The sequence below is a fragment of the Marmota marmota genome, unplaced genomic scaffold, assembly GCF_001458135.2.
Source record: "Marmota marmota marmota unplaced genomic scaffold, marMar, whole genome shotgun sequence".
Taxonomy (NCBI): domain Eukaryota; kingdom Metazoa; phylum Chordata; class Mammalia; order Rodentia; family Sciuridae; genus Marmota; species Marmota marmota.
In genome coordinates, this window is record NW_026000093.1 from 15,228,655 (window position 1) to 15,242,481 (window position 13,827).

The following is a 13,827-nucleotide window of genomic DNA, read 5'->3' on the forward strand; positions in this document are numbered from 1 at the left end:
ACACTAAATGAAAGAAATAAAGAGTTTGATTGCAACAGCTCAACTAAGGTTAAATTTTGACACCAAATGGCTTGGCTAAAAGCTTGCAGAAGCTTTCAATTTTCTAAACTGTTGGATTAAAAACTGAGAATTGGGGACTGTGGTTATTTAGAAATAATATTTGTATTATTCAATATTTACTGTATGTTAGACTGTACTACACACTTTACATATATTAACTTTTTTAATCCTTAGAAGATAGAAGCAACTATTAATATACCCACCCAATGTTGGAAAATGCTCCAAGAGAGGTTTTGTAACTTGTTTTTGCTCCCTTAGCCAATTAGGTGATTTAACACACACAAAAAAGTAGCAAAATCAAGCAGAAACCTTCTTATACTGGTGCAGGATCAAGCTACATCTAAGGTTGTCACAACAAGGTTATCTATCTGATGAGCTTCTTTTACTGTACCATGTTTCCTTTTACTACATAAGAAAAAAATTTTCTAGATGATTATTGAATGCTTTATTTTGTTGAAGGATTCATGGTGCAGCGTTATAAGCTTATAAAGAATGTTTTTAATGTACAGCTAATACACATAGGAGAATGGTACTTAGGAATATTGAAACGTTCCATTATAAAATGAACTGAAAAAAATCAACCAAGGTGAATAGATTGTAATTCTCAGGGTTTGTACATGTTGAACAGTGGTGGGAGGAAAAATGGAACCTTAGGAGTAGGGCTTTTTATTAATGTGAACAATATTTTCTGAGTTAGCCATTGCTCAAGGCAACTTTGCTAATGAGTGGTGACAATATTGCCAATTGTTCTTGGAGTGACCAGAGATCTTCTGTGGATGTGATAGGTCTTACTTTCTCTTTGGTAGCATCAATATTTCTTTTATTTATTTTTTGCTATCTTACACACTTTACTACCAAATTCTCTACTTGACGACAGAGCATGGAATAGGCAATCCTCAAAATGCACACCTCATTATGCTGCTGTCCTGCAGCTAGAAGAGGTGATTGCATTGAGCAATGTTTTCATCTGACATAGTAGTCTTTGGTTTTGATTATCATTGAAGATGGCTAAGTGGTTCACAGATCCGTAAATTTTCTCATGTTTGGTGGATGATGCTTTACCTTACCCTGGTTCAAGTTACAGACATTCTCAAGTGAAGTTTGTTAAGGAAGTGTACTTATTGTGCAACACAGTATATGAGAAAGAAGAATATTATGTGAAAATGGCCCCAGTCTAGACAGGATTCAGAGTTTTGTCCAGGTTTTGTTACAAATCCTTTTTGTAACCTTCAGCAAGTCACTTAAAATCTTTGGAACTCTGATTCTTCACTTAGAAAACGACCAGATTAGATGAGATGACTTTAAAGGTCCCTCTTAATTTCTTCCCTTTCTTTCTTCCCTCCTCTCCCCCACCTCCCTTTCTTTCTTTTTGTTTGATTTTGATACTGGGGATTGAACCAGGGGCCTTTTACACTGAGTTATATTTGTAGCCCTTATTATTTTTTAAAATATAAAGACAGGGTCTCACTAAGTTGTGAAGGCTGGTTTTGAGTTTGAAATTCTTCTGCCTCAGCCTCCTGAGTAGTTGAGATTAGAGGTGTACCCCACCACACCCATTTTTAATTTTTTTCAAAACAGGGTCTTGCTATGATGCCCAGGCTGGTCTTGGAACTCTTAGTCTCAAATGATCCTCCTATTTTAGCCTCTGAAGTAACTGGAACTACAGACATATGCTATTGCACCCATCCCTGACAATTTCTAAGGTTGGAAAGTTTAAGATCTTTGGAACTCTTTAAGTATAAAGAATTTCAGATTGTTAGTAGAAAATGTGTAGAGTACAGCCTAAACTAATTATTAAATTCTGGGAATGGGGCAAGGCAGTGAACTACTCTGAGAATCAGTTTTCTCAGATAAAAATTTTCGGAATCATAAGTTCAAGATCACAGAACTATTGTGCGAAGTTAACAAGATAACAAATGTTAAAATGCTGGAAACTTTAGATTTTGCTGTTGGCGTTTAAATGATGCCTAACCCTTAGGACTGCCATCTAGTGGCCACAATAATAATTTCGTGCTTGATTCCTTCACTTGGACCCCTTAAACCCAGGAACTGGAGGAAAGGTGATCACATTATCTTTGAATTTCCCCAGACCAGTAAATGCCATTTATAACCTAAATTACTTTATTTAAATGTTAATAAGAATGGAAAGAATAATTTTAGAGTATCTTATTAGTGTATTAGGCCTTTTTTGACTTTTTATGTGTCAGTCTTATTTGAGTAATGGTACCAGGTTTTCTTTGGAGGGAATTAACTTTTCCTGATAGGTATGCATAGGGAAGGTAATCCAAGCTGGAGTTTGGACTTTTTTTTTGTACTGGTTATTGAACCTAAGGGGACCTTACCATTGAGCTATAGTTCCAGTCCTTTTAATTTTTTTGTTTCTTTTGAGACAGAGTCTCACTAATCACTGCTGAAATTCTCTCAGAATTGCTGAAGCTGGCCTCATGTTTGTGATACTCCTGCTTCAGCCTCCCGAGTCACTGAGATTTCAGGCGTGCACCATCTAATCTAGCTGAGCCACATCCTCAGACTGTTTTTTAATTTTTTTATTTTGAGAAACAGGATCTTGCTAAATTGTTTAGGACCTCAATAAGTTGCTCAGTCTGGCCTTGAACTTGCAATCCTCCTGCCTCAGGCTCCAAAGTCTCTGAGATTACAGGTATGTAGCACCACACCCTGCTGAAGTTTAGATCTTAAACAGGGTGACTACAAGACAAAAATAGTAAGTGTGAACATACATACCTGCCAAAATAGCTATCATTGCCTGGACCCAAAAAATTATTTGTTAATTCTTATTTGCGGAACTCAAGTCTCCAGTTTCTATTGGGTTTCTAAGGGCTCTTAAAAATTTTTAGTAAATCTCCATTTTATATATGTGAGGCATATTTATTTTGTTTTTTTGCAACCTAAGTGCCCAAACTTGTATATCAAGTGCCCAAACTTATATTTCAGCTCTGGTAATATTTACAGAAGAACAATGGCCATAAGAGCTTCCACTTACTATCCTTAATATGGGCCTCTACTAAATTTTTTAAAATTTCATTTATATTTGTGGCGTTCGGGATCTAACCCAGGGACACATGATTACACCAACATTCTCAGGCTGCATCTAAAGAAATGTAAGCTCCAAACAAAAAATTACAAAAAGAATAGTATTGCTATTCTTTCTTCTTGTACATGCTAGGTTAGTGTTGTTATATCCTTGGCCCTTCAACAAAATTTTTTATCATGTGCTAATTATTTAATCAACACAACCATCCTTTGAGCTATTACATAAATTTCCCTTTTAAGATAAGGAAGGCAAAGTTGGAAGAAGTGAAATAACTTGCCTAAGGGCATATGGTTAGTAAAAGGCAGAGCCTGGGTAAACTCCAGACATATTTAGTAGCCAGAAGAAAGAATAGCAATACTACTTCTATTTGTAATTTTTAATTTGGAACTTATGTTTCTTTAGATGCAGTTCGAGAATGTTGGCGCAGTCGTGTGTCATTTAATGACTGGGGTACCTTCTGAGAAATGTGTTTTTAGGCAATTTTGTTATGCAACCATCACGGAGTATATATTGCAATGTACATCATCCTCGATGGTAAAGCCTACTACACACCTATTGTACGCAATGGCGTGTGCTATACATTTATACAGCTGATAACACAGTAGGTTTGTTTATACCAGCAGTACTACAAACACGTGAGCAATGGGTCATGCTAAGATGTTAGGACAGCCATGATAGGAATTTTTCAGCTCCATTATAATCTTATGGGACCAATTTCATATGTGTTGAATGCTGTTCATCATATATGTGCTCCCTTGTTATGTGGCACATGACTGTAGTTACATCACATTATGAGCTTGACTGGCCTTGTTGACCCAAACCTTAAACTTGGATTGCTACCAAGCACTGTCCTGTCATTTACGCATGCGTTGTCCTTCCTTGTTAATCAAGCAGACCACCAGGACTTTCTGTTGTCCCTGAAGTCTTTCTTTTTCATACTGCCCACACCAAATTAGGTCCCCATGAATGGCTAAAAGCATGTGTGACACTCTAATCAAAGCATGACTAAACTCTTCTTTTTTTAATTGTTTTTTTAAACAGACAAAAATGAGTGAAATTTTTAAGAATTTGATCATTTATTGTAAGTGAGAAACTATTTCCATTTTTGAAAATAAATAAATAACAGCAGCTTCTACCTCAAGGCCAGTCCTAAGGAAGGGGGCGTGACCATTGTCCTTAGAAAAACTCACAGAGCCTTTCTAGGCAGATAACCACCCTGCTGAGTTGGTTGTCTGCAAATAACAGGAGAGATCTGCAGCACCAGGTGTCCCTGACTCAGTCAGGCTAGGTGAGGACCCATGGCAACCCCCCTAGCAACCACCAATCAGCATGAGACAGGGAAAATACCTGGGATGCCAGATGACCCCCCAGTAGTTTATGGTGGTTGATAACATGTTGGGAAACCATGTAGTTTAGCACGTAAACCCCTTGTGGCCTAAACCAATCAGTTCAAAGGAATCCCCCTCTTGTACTAACCAATCACCCCTACCCAACTTGTTCCCGATGGTGAATATGCTAATCAATGTTAAGAGTTGTTGTTTGATTTTCCCAAGTTTGGAATGATTTGCTGTGTGATGTTGTGAGGCATAGAGAATCCCCCCAAAACCTATAAAATCTCACTGAACAAAGGACCGGGACTCACTCCCTGGGACCGCTGAATCAGGAATGGTTGTGAGTCTAGGCTCGAGCTTGCAATAAAGACTCTTGTGTGATTGCTTCGGATTCGGCTCCTGGAGGTCTATTGGGGTCCCACGAATCTGGCATAACAGTAGTAAAACAAAGACAGGAATTCCCTGAGACAAGACATAAGATATCTAAGAAATGGGATTATTACAAAGTACAGATTTTTGATGCTTGACTACCAATTCTGTTAAAATGGATCCCATCAGGCCTACGAAGAAATTAAGGCTTTTAAATTTTGAGTTATTTTCATATTTTCTTCTCTTTGAGAACAGAGATCTTTGTCATGAAGTTCTTCAGGGGAAAGAAAGAAAAGAAAAAGAAAAAGAAATCCTCAGTTTAACAAGTTAAGCTTTAATACATCTCTGAAGAAATAAAGGAAGACCTTGAATTGCTTTTAGAACTGGCCAGCCCGGACACCTCCTCCTCCTCCACAGGGACTCCTTTGCCTTCAGTCCTGCTGCCTTCTCCAAGTAGCAACCAGGAAGATACGTGAGTGATATAGTCATCCCAGACCCATGTAGCCCAGGAGCAGCGAGCAATATTGTCACCATTCATTTGAAGCCAGCAAGGAGTCAGTGACATACCCAGAGGCAGCAGTTTACATTAACGAAGTTTCCCCAACCTCAAATCTATTAGTTTGACCACAGTTGGTTGTTAGCAGCAGCATTCCCATGTCAATGATGGACGCAGGGAGGGACCCAGGGAGCTAGTGCCCAGCCTCTGCTATCTAACTTGTCACAGAGCCTGTTAAGAAGAGGCATCCTTTCCTTCTGTCTAGTTTTTAGGACAGTAGTCATCCAAAGCTGGTTAATGAAAGAAGAACAAAAAAGCCTTTGCCTGTGACTTAATATGTTTCCTTTTCTCCCAACGACTTAAACTGGGCCACAGCGGAGTCGGGATGACGCCTGGCATTTTGCCAGAAGTAATGGTTGAGAGGGAGCCATTAAGATGATGCTGGATTGATTCAATTGTGTATAGACCCCTGCTGTCCGCCTCAGGTGCCAGCTACTTTGGAGTTCTCGCAGGATTTCCTGGGGAGTTCGAGTTGGTTAGTGAAGTTCCGGAGGAGGGAGTTCCGGTTGAGGTGGTGTGCCAGAGAGGGCCGCGTTCGGGAGAGTTCCCAGGGAGTGTGCGTGGAGTGCTGTTGGAGTTCAGGCAATAAAGTTTCCTGTTTGAACATACAAGTGCTTTGTGGTGGCTCAGTGATTTGTGCCCAGCCAGACTGCGGCATTATACGCTTCAAACAACTTTATCACCCTTTTCTGAAAAAAAATTCTATCTAGACTCATACAGTGGTTAGGAACCTCAACTTCAGAGAACCTCAACTTCCGAGTTCTAGTCTTCTCTGATTGCATCACATTGAGCAAATAAGTTCCCTGAGAGCAATTTTCTCAGCATTAAATGGAAATATTAATAGCCCTACTTGTAAGGTTGTTGGAGATGTTTATTTAAAAAAGTTATATATATATACATATGTGTGTGTGTGTGTGTACACTTAGCACAGAACTTAACAACCTGGCAAATTTTCAATAAATAAACTAATAAATATACATAGCCTAGTACAGTTTAGGTGACTAACAAATGTTAGGGTAATATTTGTAAACTATGAGGCTCTATTCAACTGTAACATCTGAATGTTATTAGCACTTGCCTTTGAGCTGCAACTCTCAATTCAGTCATGGTCCAGTAAGAGACTAGTCAGAGGAAAATCAGGCCACACAGCAGATGGCTTTCCCAAGCATATGACTTATTCAGTCTTCAAAACCAGCTAGGCCCTGGTCCACTAAAGTTCTTGTATTTTTTGTTTATTTGTTTGTTTGTTTGTTTGTATGAACAGCTCTCAAGTATTTTCCTCTCATTCTATGCTTGTTACAAGATATGCTTTTTTTCCCCCAGAATATTTGTTGAGGAAAGCACTAGAAGAGCAAAGTTCGACTTTGACCTTTCCCTTACTCTAGATTCTTTTCCATTCCAGTTTTGGGCTGTATTTCAGTCAGGTCCATGGGAATGAGAACAGGAATCTGAACAAAGGTCCTCTTTAGTTTCCCTTTGAGCTGTTTAAGAAGAACTCAACTGCAATCCAATGATTCTTCAACCCGTCACAGTGAAGTTGTATGTTTCAGGCTAACAAAAGACCATCTCCTTTGTTCTGCATATTTCCATCCATTGTTTGGGATGCTCTTGCCAGACACTAGTATGTCAGGTAAGAAGCCGAGCTGCCAGGATCCAAAATGGACCAGAATTGATAAGGAGGCATTGCTATGATGAGATAAGTAATTAGGTGCTGTCAGGTCATGCTTTTTGATCCTATTTGAGTGTGTGTAACTTCATAAGCTCTTAAAATATTTTTGAGGATGCAAATAATTTATGGCACATTTTTCCTCTACTTCAACAGTTCCCAAAGCATGGTTTGTGGATCTCTAGAGGGCCTTAAGACTCTGGGGTTCCCTGAGGCCAAAACAATTGTCATAAGAATACCAAGATGTTAATGCGCCTTTTTCAATGAGCTGACATTTGCACTAATGATGCAAAAACAGCAGTTAGTAAAAACTGCATGAATCAAGAATACAGTGGTATCTAACTGCACTCTTTATTTGCCAATTTGTTCTTGAACACCACACACTGGCAATAAAAAAAGGAAACATCCTATTCACTGAAAGAAGCCTTAAATGAAGGTGTAAAAAGTATTAGTTTTATTAAATATAGACCTGTGAATACAGGAAGCACCATTCTAATTTGAAAGAATGTCAGGCAAACTATGATTATTCAGACTTGAATGTTTGGCAGACAAATTTCTTAAAAACTGAACAAATTAACCTATTATTTCAAGGAAATCAATTCACCTCATGGTATTGCCAGGGATAAAATCTCAACTTCCAAATAGAAATTAGAAATTTTGAAGACTTGAATTCACTACAGTGAGAGTGACCGCATCCTAATGCTTAAAGAGTTTTCTGACGAGATTAGTGGTAATATTAACTAATATGACCTTTCAATGTTATATAATTGAATTCTGTGAATATTTGGAAATTTTGCAAATTCAGAAAACCAATAGTTTTCAAATGACCAAAGTGTGAAGGTAAAAAATGCTTAAGATAAATCCAACATTGTCTTCACCTTTAAGAAACTACTTTTCCATCAGTTTTGATGTAGTTTCAAAGAAGAATATTCAAATTACCTAAAAAGTTTATAAAAATATTCCTTTTCCCAAATACACATCTGTGTGAGGCTGAATTTTCTTCCTGTACTTCAACTAAAACAACATATCACCACAGAATAATGTGGAATTAGTTATGAGAATCTGTCCTCCATTCAGTCAGATATTAAAGACATGCAAAATTATAGAACAATGCTGATCTTGTCACCAAATGTATATAAAAACCAAGTCATTTATGGTCATATATAATGGTTTTATGACACATTTTAATATAATATAGCTTTAATTTCTTCTATGATAGATTTGATTCGTACAATTCATATCCATAAAAGATATTTGGGATCCTCAACTTTTAAGAGTTTAGAGGGATCCTGAGAGCCCTGGTCTACTGCTTCATGACATTCATTCAACTCTTCTTTTCACATTGACTAAGTGCTTACAATCTGCCAAACCTTGTGCTAGCCTAAGAGGGGATCAACTTGCAGATTATTAGAAAGTGACATGATAAAAAGATGTATACCAGTACCATTGGAACACCAAGAAAGAAGGCACCATGGTTGAAAACACATTCAAACAGGTCTTTATATGAATTAGAATTCAGTGAAAAAAGACGTCCTGAAATAACATCTGTAAAAACAGAAATAAGATGGGGGGAAGCATAGTATAGATGCTTTCCGACTTAAAATGGGGTGGCCTCCTAATAAATCTATTTTAAGTTTAAAAAGTCAAAATGCATTTAATACACTATGTAAGTCAGTTTTCTATCACTGTGACAAGATATCTGAGATAATCAACTTATAAGGATGAAAGGTTTATTTTGGTTCACAGTTTCACAGATTTCAGTCCATGGTCATTTGGTCCCATGACTTTGGGACTGTGGTAGCATAGCACATCATGGTGGGAGTCTGTGGTTGAGGAGATGCTTATCTCATGGCAGCTAGAAAGCAAAGAGAGGAAGTGGAAGGGGCAGGGTTTAATATACCCTTTAAGGACATCCTCCCAGTGACCTAACTTCCTCTAAGGAGGCCCTACTTCTTAAAGATTCCTCCACCTCCCTGTAGTGCCATTGTGTGGGGACCTCACTTAAATACCTGGGCCTTTAGGGATACTTTAGATCCAAACTATAACAATTCACTTAATATTCTGAAAGTCATAACTTAGCAACACAGTACACTTTAGAGAATCAGTGATTGTGTGGTCCCCTGGGAGCCGCCTCGCATCGTGATGAGAGTATTGTATCCCACCGCACCAGCCTGGGAAAAAGCAAAGTTCAAAATTCAAAGTACAGTTTCAACTGAATTTGCATTGTTTTAGCACCATCTTATGTTGAAAAATCCTAAATTCAGCCATTTTAAGTTAAGAACCTTCTTCATTTTCAGTTTTGGGTAACTGCAAAATATATGTGTAGAGGCAATGGAGAATTCAGTAATTCAGAAAGGACACAGCAGAAGCCTTTGGTATCCTGTGGCATATCCCTACCACCCTTCCAGTCCTGTCACAGCTGTGGTGGGTAGCTCTGTGCAAGCCCCGGCTACACATGACTGGTAGCCTCCCACCCCAAGTATGGGCCAGGTCTTTCTATTCTCTGCTTTCTCCCTTAAGGTCCTCTGTCCCTGTGGATCTTACCTGATTGCCCATAAATTAGTGGCCATGTGATAGAGGAGTGAGGGTATTCCAGTCTCCTTTCTGGTAAAAAATCCTAAAAGGAATTTTTCACTTCTCACATGTTGGTGGAAACAAACCCCTCTGCCTATGGTGGTGACTTTGATAATGGACCCTTCTGTTGGCTTTTCCTTCTAACTTGCCCCTGCCTCATTTTTGTTTCCTGTTTGCACCCAAGTTATTGGCTCAGGCTCTGCAACAACCTAAACCTCTGTGTGAGTGACCCATAGGCATACACGGCACCAGTATCTGAGAATGTATTGCTGAAAAAAAAAAGCCGGTTTGTACCCAGCACTGGAACCTCCACAATGTGGATGATGTGGATCTATTGAGTGATTTTAGGCAGGATGATAATGTAATCAGGTTTTTTTTTTTCCATTTTGCAATGTTTCATCCATTTCAATAAGTGTCTATAATCTTTATGTAGAGAAAAATAACACTCATGTGCCTTCAATCCACATAAAGAAATAGGACAAAAACAGTGTCTTAGAAAGTCCATATGTGCCCTTCTCCATGAGAAGATTTTAGTTTTTAAAACATCACTGGGAGCCGGGCATGGTGGCGCATGCCTGTAATCCCGGTGTCTTGGGAGGCTGAGGCAGGAGTTCTGACAGTTCAAAGCCAGCCTCAGCAAAAGCAAGGCACTAAGCAACTCAGTGAGACCCTGTCTCTAAATAAAATACAAAAAAAAAAAAAAANTCCTCAATCACTAATATATTTCAGGAACTTCATATGAATGGAATCATGATTCCATTTAACTCAGTATAATATTTTATACACTTTTTCTCAGTATAATATAATATTTTCAAAGTTCATTTAACTTGTAGCATGTATCAGTATTTCATTTCTTTTAATGCTGAATAATACCCCATTATACCAATATACCATTATACAGATATACAGATATTTTGTTTATCCATTTATCCATTGATGGATATTTAGTTTGTTTCCACCGTTTGGCTATTATAAGTACATCTGCCATAAATATTCATATATAACTTTTGTGTGGACATATGCTTTTAATTCTCTTGGGTGTATTACTAGGAGTAAAATTGGGTTATATGGAAATCATACTTAATCATTTGAGGAACTTCTAAACTGTTTTCCAAAGTGACTGCATCATTTTATATTCTCACCTGCTACATATGAGGGTTTCAAATTTCTGCACATCTTTGCCAACACTTGTATTATCTGATGTTTTTAATCTAGCCATCCCAGTAGGAATAAGACTTCCATTGCAGGGTTGGGGTTGTAGCTCAGTTGTAGAGTGCTTGCCTTGCATGCATGAGGCCCTGGGTTCGACCTTCAGCACCACATAAAAATAAACAAACAAACAAACAAACATATATAGTACATCTACAACTAAAAAATAAAAATAAAAAATAAAGACTTCCCTTGCTATCAGTACTGAGAACTTCTGAAAAAATTATCATCAAATTTTATTCATATTTTTGTTTCCAGTGGTTAACATTGTGCCTTGGGGGTAGTAGATACTCCATTTATTTAGTGCTCAGGTGTTAACACAACAGAGGACCGAAGTTTTAGAGAAGAACAGAGGCAGTTGCAATGGGAAAACAGACAAGGATATCAGGGCAGGGAGGAGCCAGAGACTTCAGCAACTGGCAATGTTAGAGGTAAGAGTGAGCATGGACTGTTTCGGCTCTCATTCTCTTCAGTGTTGTTTATGAATTAGAATGGTCTACACCACTCAAGTAGTGCTCAGAGACCTTTCTAATCCAGAGGAACTTAGGGTAGGGCATTCAGCTCTTTGCTTCTTTGCTTCTTCTCTCCCATCTGCAATATTAACTTATGTTTGCAGAACACTCTTATAATTTACTTGTTACACATTTTTTGTTTTTATTTTGGTTTATGTAGTCATAATACATGGGCATACTTATCCCATGTTATGAAAACAGAAACTGAATCTCAAGGATCTCACCCCCTAATAGTATGGAGCAGAGCTATGACTGCCTGACGTGTCCTGCTGTACAGTAATAAATATTATCTCTCTAACACAAACATGCCCCTGGATCCCCTCTAAAGAGGAATTTTTTTTTCTAATTTTATATAAACATAGAGCCCAGTAATAGGGATTGACTACAAACTACTGATAAAATGCTAAGGAAAGCCCCTCTTAATTCAAGTTCTGTCCTTAAATGAAGGAGCTTATTTATAATTTTGGTGTTTCTTAAATAAAAGTTTTCCATCTATAATTGTATATTCAAGGAAAAAGTTTGTGTGTTGGTTAAGTATGTGGGTTCTGCAGTAAGGTAGACATGTGATGTACCTAGAGGATTTTTTTTTTCAGTAATGGAGTTGATATTTCTGAGGGATAGGCAAATTTTGAAGAACTTCCAGAAAGGAGTCATTTGGTTAGTAAGGCATGTGTAAATAATTTGGTAAGAGGAGCTGGTGAAAGAACTGACCATTGTTAATCTAGGAAAAGGAAAAAAGAATTGTGAAATAATGAAAAAAGACTTCTTGTAAAGAAGAATGTTCTATTCTAGGGCAGACAAATGACAAGTGATAGAGAGGTAGGATTTTGTCCAGAGCTGCCACATAGTAGTTGAGCGCCCCCTAGCTTTGAGTGTTGGAAATATGGAGACTGACTTCCCTGACAGGGAAGCAGGTGGATCCCTATCTCCCTCAGCAGAGGAGCAAAGCTTTGGAAGTGTGTGTTACCCAATGGGAGTGGGCTGCCCCTTGAACATTAGCCCCCTGCCTTATATGGATAGATTGTTCTTTCAAACAGCCTACCCCAATAAAACCAGGGTTCAAGTTGTGCTCTTTCTTGCTTTCCCAAAGAAAAAGGTAGTTTCTCTCTGTGTAATTATTTTGTGCCAACCCAAATTCACCTGAAGTGAATTCACCTGTCATGGCAGGATTTATTTAATGGTAATGAAACACTTCATACGATAAATACAACATCCCCATAATGGAGTGGTTGACCTGTCAATGTACTGAGTTCCTTATCCATGAACATATATTTCCTTATCTTTATTAAGAATGCTATATCATGGTTTCCACCCTCATGGTAATGGACCTTCACTTTCAGGTGTCTTTTCCAGATCTCAGATTCTCTGACCTTAAATACAATATGTGCTTTTGATAAGGTAAGCAGCATAGTATTCTGTTTTTTTTTTTCAGAACTGTATTTCTCTTGCAAAGTAGCTTACTCTTCTGTCTTTCATACATTAATTTTCATCTATCTATTAATTTCCAGTCACATAGGCTTAAAAAGTGAGTTGCCATTTGCGTCTCCTATACCTCCACTTTCTCTTTATTTTGCAAATCCAAATAGTTAAAAGTTATATCAATTCTATCTCTGCCATATTTGGTTTCTCCCCACTTTTTAATTTCTAGTTCAGTCCTACAAAGACAGTCTCCCTACTGATTATGAAACTGTTATGTACCTTCCTTGGTTCTCCATCTTATTTACCAAGTGGATATATGTGGACCTTCCATTAACTCTCCTAAGACACAGCTCTAATAAATTCACTTTTTTTTATTTGCAATTCAATCACTCCATTGACTACTAAATAAAGTCCTAGTACTTCCATCCTTCAAATAACTGTTAGAGGCCAAAATTCTATTGGTACTCAACACTCAATCATATTTCAGGTGGGTCATGTAATTATTGATCCATCATATATTTGTAATTTGATGATGGAAATTACACTAATTCCATTGGAATCTTATCCATTTGTATTAGTACATTTTTTTGTTGCTATACCTAAGGCTTAGTGACTTAATAAAGAAAAGAGGTTTAGGTTCTTTGTAGATTTGGAGTCTGAAATTCCAAGATTGGGGCACTTACCAGTTTGGCCTCTGGTGAAAGACCCCTTGACTGAATTAAACATGACACAGAAGCAGAAAGGAAACTGGCAGAAGGGATCAAGTACATGAGGTGAGCTCATTTTATAATAATGTACTCTTGGGGGAACAAAGTCTCTCCATGAGACCAGCATTAATCTCTTCTAATGGCAACAGCTCAATGACCTAATTACTTTGTACTAGGCTCCAACTTTTCAGTGTTCCACCACCTCTACACCTTCACAGCGAGGACCAATCTTACACATGAACCCTTGAAGGGCACACTGAAATCATATCCAATGCCCAAGTTACATGGTACAATAGTATAAAATGTCCTTACTCTTCTCCTGATCTCCCAACTGGCTGGGATATTTTTATTTTTTTGTGTATGAAATCTAAA